The following is a 13,135-nucleotide window of genomic DNA, read 5'->3' as shown; positions in this document are numbered from 1 at the left end:
TGAAGACTTTTAGCACAAAATAATCTAGGGATTACATATCTAGAAATACTTGTCTTGAGACTTGAGCATATAGTATCCTCAAAGGGCATCGGAGCACTAGGTCGTTATGTAGAGATTGAACGATAAGTTTAGACGCGTTTGCATATTACCCCAAGGCTACACTGAGCTTCAGTCGTTATTTCTTAATGGATCGTGCATTTGGAAACGCGATACTCTTGCAGAGAAATGGATGAATTTCGAAAACAGTCTACCAATGAAAGAGGAATGATTGTTGTCATAACGATGACGGGGTGAAGGACAGATGTAGACGGGGTCTACTGTAAGATGGTTTATTGTGGGAACACGTACATACATACATACATACATACATTCTTAAATACACACATTAAAATAATTGGCAAGGAAAATGTATTTGGATAGTTTTTGGATCAGGTTGGGATGTTAACAATAGTTCTTCTGATTCTTCTTTTCATTGTGGTGGTGTAATTGGAAGCATGCTGTCTCTCATTCACTAAACTGTATATTCGAATCCCGCACTCCTTTCTGATTTCCAGCAATGACTATTACCCTTCCCAACAATCCCCAAAGCGCATTGGGCAACGGTAACGGCTTCGGCCGCAGCTACGCGGCTCCTTGCCTTCTTAATCGGTATAAGATCGGCATAAGGCCTCGATGTACTGAAGAGCTCCGTGCTTTTAGGGTCAATGAGACCAAGTCTTGTAACAAGTACCAGAAGTGTCTTATCCTCGTGAATGATGGAAACCAGAACTTTCCGCTTTAGTTCCCAGAGTATCTCGTAAATAACGAAAAGTCCTCTTGACGTAGAGGCCCGGAACTAGTTACAGTCCGGAAAACTTTTCCAAGTATGAGAAGGATTCAGACATGCTGGTTTCACATGTGTGGCAGGAACAATGGCGATTGGTGTGTACGAATTAAATCAGACGAGAAATTTCCTAGAGTGCTCAAAGAGTGTAAATTTGAAATCCGCAACCAATTAACGGAAATATTTAACAAGTCTAGTAGACACTGGATTCGTGCCTATTTCTTGGGGGCAGGTAAATGTTGTTTCTGTTCATAAAAAGGGTGATAAATCGTCCATGCGCAACTACAGGCGAATCAGTTTGACGCAGGTTATAGGTAAAAATGCTAGAATCATAAATAGTTAATAGAATCAGAGATCACATCGAGAAACATAATTTGATTCGTGATTCTGACACTGATGTCTATAAGGCGTCAGATAACAATGTAAGTTACGATGTTATTTACCTTTATTTTAGCAAAGCGTTCGACAAGGTGCCCCATCAGAGGCTACTAAATAAGTCAAAGTCCTTGGCATAAGAGGAAAAATGTTCGAGTTAGAGCATGGGTCAGTGATAGAAAACAGCGGGTCATCATTAACGGTGTAAAATGAAAATGTGGGAGCGTTACTAGTGGAGGTCCCCAGGGCTCGGTTTTGGGTCCCTTATTGTTAATTATGTATATAGACTACATGGACAATGGGATTATTAGTGATGTTAGTAAGTTTGCGGACAACACTTAAAAAGGACGCCAAATCAGGTCAGAAGAAGACGCCGTGATACTGCAGTAAGATCGTAACAAATTGCTCGCATGGTCGGTGAAATGGCAAATGGATTTCAATATCTCAAAGTGTAGTGTATTAAACGTCGGCTTACACAACTCAGAAAGCATATATAGATTAGATAACACCTTTTTAGAGAAAAACCGAGTGCGACAAAGACTTGGGAGTGCATTAGCGTCATGAATGGAGCTAACAGAACAATAGCTTTCATTGCTAGGACGGTTACGAATAAAAGTGCAGAGGTAGGTATCAAACTCTATGTGGCGTTACTTAGACCCATCCTTGACTATGCAATACAGTTTTAGTCCTATAGAATGGATGTATTCATTAGAATCAATATAAAAGAGAATGACCAAAATGATACATGAACTCGAAATTTACCTTACGAGGACAGGTCTAGGCACCTTAATTTACAAGGTACATTCTCAAGAAAGGCGCAGAGTGAGGGGTGATCTAATAGAGGTGTTCAAGGGGGATGCAGACAAGGTCATCATGTTAAGACAACTGGGCAGGCAGGACTCGCAGTAATGGATAAAATATTGGACGAATTTAGATTTAAGGACAAAATAGGCAAGAACTGGTTTACCAATAGAGCAGTTAACGAATGGAATAGACATAGTAACCATGTAGTAAGCGTTGAAATCATTGGTTGTTTTAAAAAAAGGTTAGATAACTTTATAGATGGGGATAGTAGGTGGTAATGGATATGGAACTACCTAGTATAGATCTTCTTACTTATGTTCTTAAAACATTATCATATACTTCAAAGATTTTTTGTTTAACCTCAGCAGGATGCATATTAGAAGCATCTCCTCTTTTTTTTTTCTTACACCTACGTACACGCAAAGCACACACACACATGCACGCACACACACACACACACACACACACGCACACACACACACACACACACACTCACTCACTCACTCACTCATTCACTCGGCCTCTTTTCCCTTTCATACACTCCTTCTCCTCTCTCATTCCTCTCGCCATCTGTATCCCGCGTTTCTTCTTCCCTTTACAAAAAGTGTTTTTGCGCTTTCACTGTGTGTGATTTAGGATTCGTTCTGTAATATATTTGGGTCACAAACGAAACCAGTAAATTCGTTGTTTTAAATGTCGTGGGGGTTTGTGTCAAGTAAGGTCGACTGGGGGACGTGGGGGCTTTGTGGCTTTAGGGTAAGGGGGCTGGGTGGCAGGTTAGGGACTGCACAAAACGAAGGGGTGTTTCGAATATTAAGAATCAAAGGGGTATGATGGGGTGGAGGAGGAGGAAGAGGAGAAAGAGGAACAGAAAGAGGAGCAAAATTGCCAGGATATAGATGGAGAGGAGAAAGACTTTAAAGAAGGAAAGAAGGAAGGAATGAGAAGGAAGGAGGAAGAGCACAAACTAATGGTATGGGGAAGACAGAAAGGAAGAAGGAAGGATAAATGGAACGAGGTATTAAAATGGGAAGAAAAAATGAGAGGGAAAGGGAAGAAGTATGAAAGAAGGAAATGAATAGGAGAGGGGCAGGGAGGGGTCCGAAAGAGGTGAAGGAAAGATAAGAGAAAAGATAAATCTTCAGAGGGATTGGTGAGGAGACTGTGTATGGGTTATGTAGAGGAGTGGAAGGGTGAGGCAAGGATGATGTGGATGAAGAACTGCATTATGGTTTGTGAAAGGAGGAGAAGGACAGAGAGGAAAGGACAGTTGTCTCGAAAAGAGTAAGGAAAACATTATCAAAAAGGTGGAAGAGAGGAGGAAGTAAACGGGGAGAATGGGAGGAGAAAGAGAGGAGAGAGGGAGATTAGTGGAGGAAAAGAAGAGGAGGAGTAGGTAGGGAGGAAGAATGGGAGAAGAGGAGGAGAAAGAGGGGGAAGAGAGGAAGATTAATGGAGGAAAAGAAGGGGAAGAGTAGGTGAGGGGGAAGAATGGGAGGAGAGGAGGAGAAGAGGGGAAGAGAGGGAGATTAGTGGAGGAAAAGAAGGGGAGGAGTACGTAGGGAGGAAGAATGGGAGGAGAAGAGAAAGAGGGGAAGAGAGGGAGATTAGTGGAGGAAAAGAAGAGGAGGAGCACGTAGGGAGGAAGAATGGGAGGAGAGGAGGAGAAAGAAGGGAAGAGAAGGATATGAAAGAGAGGGAAGATGGGAGTGACGTAAGGAAGAACAGGGGGGAGGAATAAGGGAAGAAAGGGAGAAAAGGAAGGAAGGAGAGGGAAAAAAAGGGGTGAGGGTAAGATAGGGAAGGAAACTAAAGAAAGGTGAAGAAAAAAAGGGGGAAGGAAAAGTTGAAAAAAGGGGAGAAGGTGGGAAAACATGGCAGAGCGGGAGAAGAAACGGGAAGGAATGTAAGAAAAGAGGGGAAGGGAAAGGGGACAGCGTGAGAGGAGGGGGATGGTTGAGGAAAGGAAGAAGAGGGGTGCAGAGGGTATAACAACAATACGAAAAAAAAAAGAGATTGAAAGTAGAAAAAAGATGAAGTGAGGGAGAAAAGGATAAAAAAGTTAAGAAATACGGAAAATGGAGGAAAGGGCTGAGAAAGAGTCAAAATGGAGTAAAGGAGGAAGAGACTGTCTATAGGGAGGGAATAAAGGACTGAATGGAGGGACTAAGGCCACGAGAGAAGGGACAAGCCTACGCAGTGATTGAAGGGATGGCGAGGATGAAGGATTATGCAAGAAGAGAGGGAAGAGGAGAAGGAGGAGGAAGAAGGAGAAAGGTGAGGAGGAAGAAAGGGGAAGAAGAATGGAGGAGGAGGAAGGGAGAACAAAGGAGGAGGAGGAAGAAGGGAAGAGGAAGAGGAGGAAGAAGTAGAAAGGAGGAGGAGGATAAAAAAGAGGAGGAAGAAGGTGAAAAGAGGAGTAGGAGGAGGAGGAAGAAGAGTAAGAAGAAGTGGAGAAGGAAGAGGAAGAAGGAGGAAGGAGGAAGAGACGCTGTGGAAGGACCTGAGCCTTCGGCCGTAGTGATCGCATCACAGAAGGATAATAGTGTTAGAACGAAAGGATGGGGGCGGGGAGGTGAAGGAAAAGGGAGGAGGAGGAAGAGGAGGCGGGTGGAGAGTTTGGTATTTCATACTGAGAAGGAGTTGGGAGGTGAAGAAGGAATTAGTGCTGATGAAACAGGGAGGGTAGGTGGCGGCGAGAAAGATGGGGAAGGGTGAAGGAAGGAAGGAAGAGGAGTTCGGGAGAAGAAGCGAGTTCGGGAGAAGAAGTGAGTTCGGGGTTTGTAGCTGTAAGAGATGGCCGGAGGGGGAGGAGGAGGAGGAGGACTGGCCAGCCAGCCAGATTGCCTGTCTTTCCCGTCATTCTGTCTATGGTTTAGATTCGTCTGGATGGTTGTGTCTAAAAGTTAGCCAGTCAGTCAGTCAGCTAGACAGTCAATCAACAACTCAATCAGTTAACTAGTCCACCATATACGAGTAGTCGACTATTTATTCAGTACGTTAAACAGTCTGTCATTTTGTAAGTCACCCAGCCAATTGTTCAGCCCATTGGCCAGCCAGTCAGCCAAACATTTAGTCATTTCGTTAACTAACCTGCCAATTAGTAAGTCAGCCAGCAAAGCATACAGCCAATTGGCTAGCCAGCCAATCAGCCAGCTAGCTAGTCAGTCAGTCAGTCGTCAGATAGCCAGCCAGCCATTTAGTCAGTCCGTTAACCAATCTGCCATGTAGTAAGTCAGCCAACCAATCGCTCAGCCAATAGGCTAGCCAGTAAGTCAGCCAGCCAATCGCTCAGCCAATCGTCTAGCCAGTCAGCTAGCCAACCACCCAGTCGTTGAATCAGTCAGTCAGCCATTTAGTCAGTCCGTTAACCAACCTGCAATTTACTAAGCCAGTGAATCGTTCAGCCAATTGGCTAGCCAGTCAACCAACCGGTCAGTCGTTCAGTCAGTCAGCCAGCCAGCCATTTAGTCAGTCCGTCAACCAACCTGCCATTTACTAAGTCAACCAGCCAATCGTCCAGCCAGTCAGCCAGTAAATCATAATCAGTTCGGAGAGATCAACAAACGGATTCAACTTGAGGGAAATGTTGGGCAAACTTTAGTCCCCGACTGTAATTTGCTTGTATGCTTATCACATCTGAACTCTTCACTGTCTGCGACCGGGAATGCGATGGGAATGACATCTTCGTACCAAGTTTATTATCTTTTAGGGGAGTTGGTGGAATGGGGAAATGTAAATGGATGAGGTGGATTGCTGTGATACTTGGGAAGCTGCGCATGCTGGGTAGGTGGGGCGGCGATACTTGGTGATATTTGTGACCTGACCTAGATAGGACGGTAATGACGTAAAGAGAGGAAGAGGGGGGAAGGAAAGGGGAGAGGAGGGAAGGAGAGGAGGAGAGGGAAGGGGAAGAAAGAAGAGGGGAGAGGAGAGAAGGAGAAGAAAGAAGAGGGGAGAGGAGGGAAGGGGAAGAAAGAAGAGGGGAGAGGAGGGAAGGGGAGGGGCAGTGAGGGGAAGGTAGAGAAGAGGAGGGAAAAGCGAGAAATAGGAGAGGTAGAAGTATATATAGAAAAGGAATATGTGGGTCTTGGTGAAACAAGATGAGAAAATTATTGTCGTCTTCGTCGTCGTCGTCGTCTTCGCTATCCTCCTTCCCCTTCCTCCGTTGTCGTTATGGTACAGATCGAAGATCACGGAAAACGCTGATTTAAGCCGTTGTAATATAATTGGATGTGAAACCGTACAAAGTTTTATAACAAGAAAGCCTTACCAGATGGTGCCTCAGCCGAATTGCCTTAAGGTGCCCGGTGAGGAAGGAAGACTGGAAAAGGTGATTACACAGGAATACCAAGGATATAGGAGAAATGTCCTGAGAATGAGAGCAAGGCAATAAGATAATGAGTCTGGAAAAATGGAAGGGACTTTCTTGGAATGAAGAATAGATATAGAAACACTACACCCACCTTCTTCTTCCTATTCTTCTTCCTCCTCCTCCACTTCCTCCTCCTTCTTTTCGTCCTCTTTCTCCTTTTCTTTCTCCTTCTTCCTCTTCCTTCCCTTCTTCCTCCTCTTCTTCCTCCTTTTCTTCTTTGTTCCTCCTCTTCACCCTTCCCCTTTTCCTCCTCCTCCTCCTCCTCCTCTTCATCCTCCTTCTTCCTCCTCCTCCACCACCTCCTCTTCCTCCCTTCCTCCTCCTCCTTCTCTTCCTCCTCTTTTTTCCTCTCCTCCTCCACCACCTCCTCTTCCTCCTCCTCTTCCCGCCTTCCTTTTCCTCTTCCCCTTTCTCCTTGTACTCTTACTTTACCTCTTCATCCTCCTCTTTCTTCTCCTTTTCCTCTTCCTTTTTTTTCCTCCTTCTTCCTCTTTCTCTCTTCCTTCCTCCTCCACCTCCTTCTCCTCTTCCTCTTCCTCCTTCTCCTCCTCCTCTTCCTCCTTCTCCTCCTCTTCCTCCTCGTACTAATCCTTTTGCCTCTTTCTCCTCCTCTTTCTTCTCCTTTTCCTCTTCATTCTCTTCCTCCTCCTACGCTTCCTCCGTCTCCTCTTCCGTCTCCTCTTCCTCCTCCTCTTCCTCCTCCTCTTCCTCCTCTTCCATCTCCTCTTCCGCCTCCTTCTCCTCCTTCTTTCTCCTCTTCCTCATCCTTTTCTTTCACTTTTCCCCCCTTTTCATCCTCCTCTTCCTCATCCTTTTCTTTCACTTTCCCCCCTTTTCATCCTCCTCTTCCTCCATTTTCTACTCCTATTTTTCATCTTTTCCAACGCTTCCTCTTCCTCCTCTTTCTCTTCCTCTTTCTCCTCCACCTTTTCCTCCTCCACCTCTTCCTCCTTTTCCTCTTTCTCCTTATCCTCTTCCTACCCCTCTTCCTCCTCCTCCTCTTCCTCCTCCTCCCGCCTGCTGCCTTCTGGCCTTTTCCTCCTCCATTCGTGCCTCTTTCCTTCAATCGTTACTTTCTTTCCATTCCTTTGCCATTTCTTCTTCCTCCACATCCTCTTCCTTTACACTTCCTCCACTTCTTCCTCCACCACCACTTCCTCTCTCGCTTCCTCCTCTTCCTCGCCCTCCACATCCTCGCCTTCCACCTCCTGTTTCTCTTCCTCGACTGCCTTTCCCTCGTCCTTTACCATTCCATTTCTCGTTCTCGTCGTTGTCCACTTCGAGTGAAGTCTCGTTCGGCGTTTTCCTCCTCCTCGGTTTCCCTCTGCCTCCCGGCCGGCTGCCCAGGGAGGCCCATAACTTGAGGCCGCCCACCAGCCGCGCCCTGCATTTCCCTAATCCACCTTTGGTTCTGTATCCACAATGTGTCTTCATTTAGGGACACTGTAACCCCTTCGAATTTCCATGGCGGAGCAACAGACACACGGACGCACGGGCACACGAACACACACGGACGCACACATGGACACGCACATGGACGCGCACACGGACGACACGCACACGGACGACACACACTCGGACACGGACGCGCGCATGGACGCGCACATGGACGACACGCACACGGACACGCACACACACATTGGCTCTCTCACTCTTACTCTGTTGCTCTCGTTCTCTTGCTCTCGTCCTCGCTCTTTCTTTCCCTTTCATTCGGTTTCTTTTCTTCTCTCTAGCCTCTCGCCCTTTCTCCTCTTTTTTTTTTCTTTCATCGTCTTCTTTCATCTCTTCTCTCTTCTCTGGCTGTATTTTACTTTTTCTCTTTCCTTACATCTGTTGTATTTTCTCGCTTCTGGCTGTCATCTCTCTTTTATCTGTATATTTTCTCACCTTTCTCTGGCTGTCTACACTCTCTTCTCTGGCAGTATTCACTCTCTTCTCTGGTTGTCTTTACTCTTTTTTTCTGGCTGTCTTCCCTCTTTTATCTGGCTGTTTGTACTCGTTGCTCTGGCTGTCCTCTCTTTTCTGACTTCCTCTCTCTTCCCTGACTCTATCTTCTGTTTCTAGCTGTGTTTTCTATCTATTCCAATTCTGCCTTCTCTCTTTCTTTCTGTTCCCTCTCTCTCCTCTCAATGTCCTCGCTCTTCTCTCAATGTCTTCGCCCTCGTCTCACTCTGTCTTCACCCTCCTCTCTCTTTGTCCTCGCCCTCCTCTCAATCTGTTCTCTTCCTTCTCTCATTCTGTCTTCAACCTTCCCGGCCATTCCATCCTCTCCCGGCCGTGCGCGATTTTTCTTTCCTATTCCTACTTCACCAGTCGGGCATTAATCTAGTTCCTTGCCTAGACAAGGAGTTAATCTCTTCGGGGCAGTGATGTATTTCACCGATATCATTCTTGTCAACTGTAAATAATATTAGTTAATGGGACTACTCCGTAGTTAGCGTAGAAGGTTATAGTTAATTGCCTACCGCTTTTAAAAATGGTTGTATTTAAGTTAAGCGACTGGGTAGATCCATAGTATTTGTTGATGCGTCTTGTAAAATCCAACGGGTAGAGTTCCGCATCACTGTTCTTTAAGAAATTTGGGTTTTGGTCGCGTTGTTGTTACTTGTAAATCCTCTTGCCGCGGTGTTCTTCAGGTAGTTAAAGTAGTTTATGGGTAGACACTTAGGTGGTTCCATTTCCGGATGCATTAAGCTAACCTATTCCGAGGCTGTTGACCCCTGAAGCTAAAAATGACTCTTGCTCTCTCACTTTCATATAGAGATTCACAAAAACAGTGATTCAAAAACTCGACAATACGTTTGGGGACTGGTGGTACTTTGTTGGCTACATAATTGCTATGTTATAGATAAATGAGCATTATGCTGTGATATTATACTGTAGTATTTCATTATAATAATGAAACATCTTGCGTAGTTCACCCGCAGTTGAAGAGACCACAAGTATGTCTGTATATTTTGGAGTACAGCCGTACATTTAAATATAATATTACAGGCGTTTGTCTTATCAGAACTGTTCAGATATGTCTTTTATTCTTGTACGAATGCAATTTTATGCGAAAATTTATTATACTAAATACCCAGTAACGAAAGCTGCTCTCATGTATGTTGGCTCAGGTTCAAGGGCTGCAGTTATACATGTCAATAATGGGTGTTCTGGTTTCATTCGTAAATCTTGTTAAGATTTTTTTTCTACAACAAGAATTAGTATTCGTCTTTTAATCTTTACGATCTTGGCGTCATCAGCAAATACATTGGTGTTATTCTGTTTCATGACGCTCCTCGTGAGGTCTTCTTATGTATTCCAATTGTTCCACAATAACCTTTTGTAAGGTACCTACTAAAAAAAAATACGTTCTTAGCTTTAGGTGCACTATTCCACCCGATTTTCTTGACTCTACACGTGAAAAATGGACATAACATTTTAAATGAATTTATTATCTACAAAGATTTTCTAAAATACTTGTTCATTTTTATTTCAGTTCTCTTGTACAATTAAGATGCCATTCTGGTAAAGGAAACCGGGTTTCCGCCTCGTTTCTTCCTTTATGAATTGGAACAACATTGGCTCTTTTCCATTCTCTAAGCACTTGGTCAACTAAAAACACACAACACCTGAATCTTGTCTACCAATCTGTCGCTGTATTCCATAAGTATCCAGTTGGAGATTTCAGGTCTCGTGTACGTCTAGGGTCTCTGTCTATTGATATAAATCACGCATCTGTCGTTTAACAAGAATTTTCTAACTATTTCTCCCTTCCTACGCACACGCTAAGTTATGTTCCATGCCGAGTACTGACTTGAAAATATGATTAATTATGTCAGCCTGATTTATTGTACCTCCGTAAACTACTCCGTGTGTGTGTGTGTGTTTGTGCGTGCGTGCGTGCGTGTATACATGCGCGCGCGCACACACACCACATATATATATATATATATATATATATATATATATATATATATATATATATATATATAATTGTGTGTGTGTGTGTGTGTTTCTTTTTTAAGTCCTGTTGTCTTGTTTTATATTTCACTGGCATTTACTCTTGTACTCTTGCAACGGTGTTTCCATCCCCTCATGTTGCATCGCAGCTACTGTCTCCACGGATCTGGTCTTCTCATTTTTCTCTTCATTTTTCCTCACCTTTTTCCTCTCGTATTTTCGTCCTTTCCATTTTATTTTTATTTTTTCTTTGCACTTCCTTTTTCACTTTCTTGACCTTTTTCTGTTGTCTTCCTGCCCTACTCCTTGTTCCCTTTTTCTTTGTATTTTATTTTGACTTAAACTTTTCACAGAGTGTCTTCCTACTCCCTTTCCTCCTCTTCCTTTTAATCCATCCCTTCTATCCCTCCCTCCTTCCCCCGCCTTCCTTTATTTTCCTTCCTTTCTTCCTTCTTTCCCAACCTTCATCCTTCCCCCACAGTCCTTCCTCCCTCACTACCTTCCTTCCTCTCTCTCCACTTTCTTTCCTCCCTCCTCTATCTTTCTCCCTGCTTCCTCAACTTTTCTTCATTCCTCCTTCCTCTCCACCTTCTTTCCTCCCTCGTCTATCTTCCTCCCTATCTCCTCAACCTTCCTTCATTCTTCCCTCTCCTATCTTCCTACCTCACCCATCTTCCTTTCTCCCCCACCGTCCTCCCTCCTCCACCTTCCTTCCTTCCTCACTAACCTTCCTTCCTCCCTCACCTTCCATCCTCCCCCCCCCCCACACCTTACCGTCTACCTGACCTTAGCCCCAACCCTTCCCGGTTGGCGTGATGCAAAATGCCACCTGATTTGCTGAAGCAGTTTGCTTTCTAGATCTCCTTCAATCTCTCATATCTCCCTCTCTCTGTCTCCAACTCTGTGTTTGTGTGTGGATTTGTGTGTATCATTCCCTCTCTGTGTATCTCCTTGTAGGTGTGTCTCCCCCTCTGTGTGCCTGTCTCTCTTTGTGCGCGTCTGTGTGTGTGTGTGTGTGTGTGTGTGTGTGTGTGTGTGTGTGTGTGTGTGTGTGTGTGTGTATCTTCCCCCTCTGTGTGTGTCTACCCTCTCTGTGTGTGTGTGTGTCTACCTCGTCTATGTGTGTGTGTCTACCACCTCTGCGTTTGCCTCCCTTTCTGTAGATGTCTCCCTCTTTCTCTCCTGTGTATCTCTAGGTCATAGACCTCGAGTGGACCTACAGCTGTCCGGGGAAAGTGGGTCTGAGCGTTGTACATATTACAAGATTAGTTTCAAATCTGCCCTGTCACCGCATTGGCAACTGTTCTGCATTCTTGTGGAGAGGGAGTTCTGGAGCTCTGGCTGTTTGGGCGCGTCGACCAGTTCAATTTCATTGCTGTTGTTCATGCGAGATTCTCTCTCTCTTTCTCCTTTCTCCTCTCCTCTCTCCTCTTCTCTCCTCTCTCCTCTTCTCTCCTCTTCTCTCCTCTCTCCTCTCTCCTCTCTCCTCTTCTCTCCTCTCTCCTCTTCTCTCCTCTCTCATCTCCTCTCCTCTCTCATCTCCTCTCCTCTCTCATCTCCTCTCCTCTCTCACTCTCTCTCTCCCTCTCTCTCTCCCTCTCTCATCTCCTCTCCTCTCCTCTCCTCTCCTCTCTCCCTCTCTCTCTCTCTCTCTCTCTCTCTCTCTCTCTCTCTCTCTCTCTCTCTCTCTCTCTCTCTCTCTCTCTCTCTCTCTCTCTTTCTCTCTCTCTCATCTCACTTTTGTGGGTTGTGTCGACCCAGCCACGACCTTTTTTAGGTAAAGAAGATCAAAAGTACGTGTATACGATCTTGAATTGTAGGAGTAGGATTAGAACCTATCGTGTGTTTTGTCTACTCTATGTTTAAACAATCTTATATAATCTTTATACAATCATGATCATTAACTTGAGATTCAATATTGTCTCTCCGATATAAAGAGGTTTATATACAGTGGGGTCTCCTGCTGGTTTTGCTGAGCTGACATTGTTTCGAGATCTCTTCGGCAGAAACGGAATTTGTTCACGGAATACATCCAAGATGAAGCTGAGGATAATCCGAAATTGAAAAAAACTCTCGAAGAACAATCGTTAGCTTAGTGGGGGATTGAGGGGATAGAGCGAGGGATTGAGCGAAGAAGGAGCAAAACCTTGGGAAAGGAAGGAGAGGTTGAGAGCTAGCCAGCAAGCTAGCTAGCTAGTAGGCAAGGGAGGGAAGTAATCCTAGAGCCAACAAGCTAATTAACAAGGAAGGGAGGGTGGGGAGGCAAGGTATGTAGAGGGGAGGAAGTGAATGGGAGCGAGATAGTTTTGGGAGGATAGGGAAGGAAGGAATGTGAGCCAACGGGGAGAGGGAGGGAGATGGAGGGAGGAAGGAAGGGAGCTACTGAGGGAGGAAGTGATCAAGTTACCACTGGGTGGGGAGAGAGAGCAAGCGAGTTAGTTGTGGAAGGAGGGATGAGCAAGTCTGGTGTCACACTGTCCGGCGCCGCCGTTGCGGCTTTTTGTTGGCTCTAGCAGTCTCCCTTATTATGTGTCATTACAAGAGAAATGTTTTAGTATTTTAACCAAAGGGAGAAGGTGGTCCTTGTATAAAGTTGTGGCTGCTGACGCCAAGGGATTTTGTTAAGCTAATTGAATTTGGTCGTTATCTGGCGGCATGCGGCGCCGCCGTACAGTGTGACACCGGAACAAGGAAACGAGCTTGCGGTAGAGGTTAACTTGAACATTGAAGGTCGGGGACGTCTGCAAGGTCCAACTTCAACCAATGTATCCCATTTCATCAAAGTTGATGTACAGTCTTGGGCATCAATTAGT

The sequence above is a fragment of the Oratosquilla oratoria genome, chromosome 42 (genome assembly GCF_046742065.1).
Source record: "Oratosquilla oratoria isolate Oo_2021 chromosome 42, ASM4674206v1, whole genome shotgun sequence".
In the NCBI taxonomy this organism is placed as follows: Eukaryota; Metazoa; Arthropoda; class Malacostraca; order Stomatopoda; family Squillidae; genus Oratosquilla; species Oratosquilla oratoria.
This window is presented reverse-complemented; position numbering follows the sequence as displayed.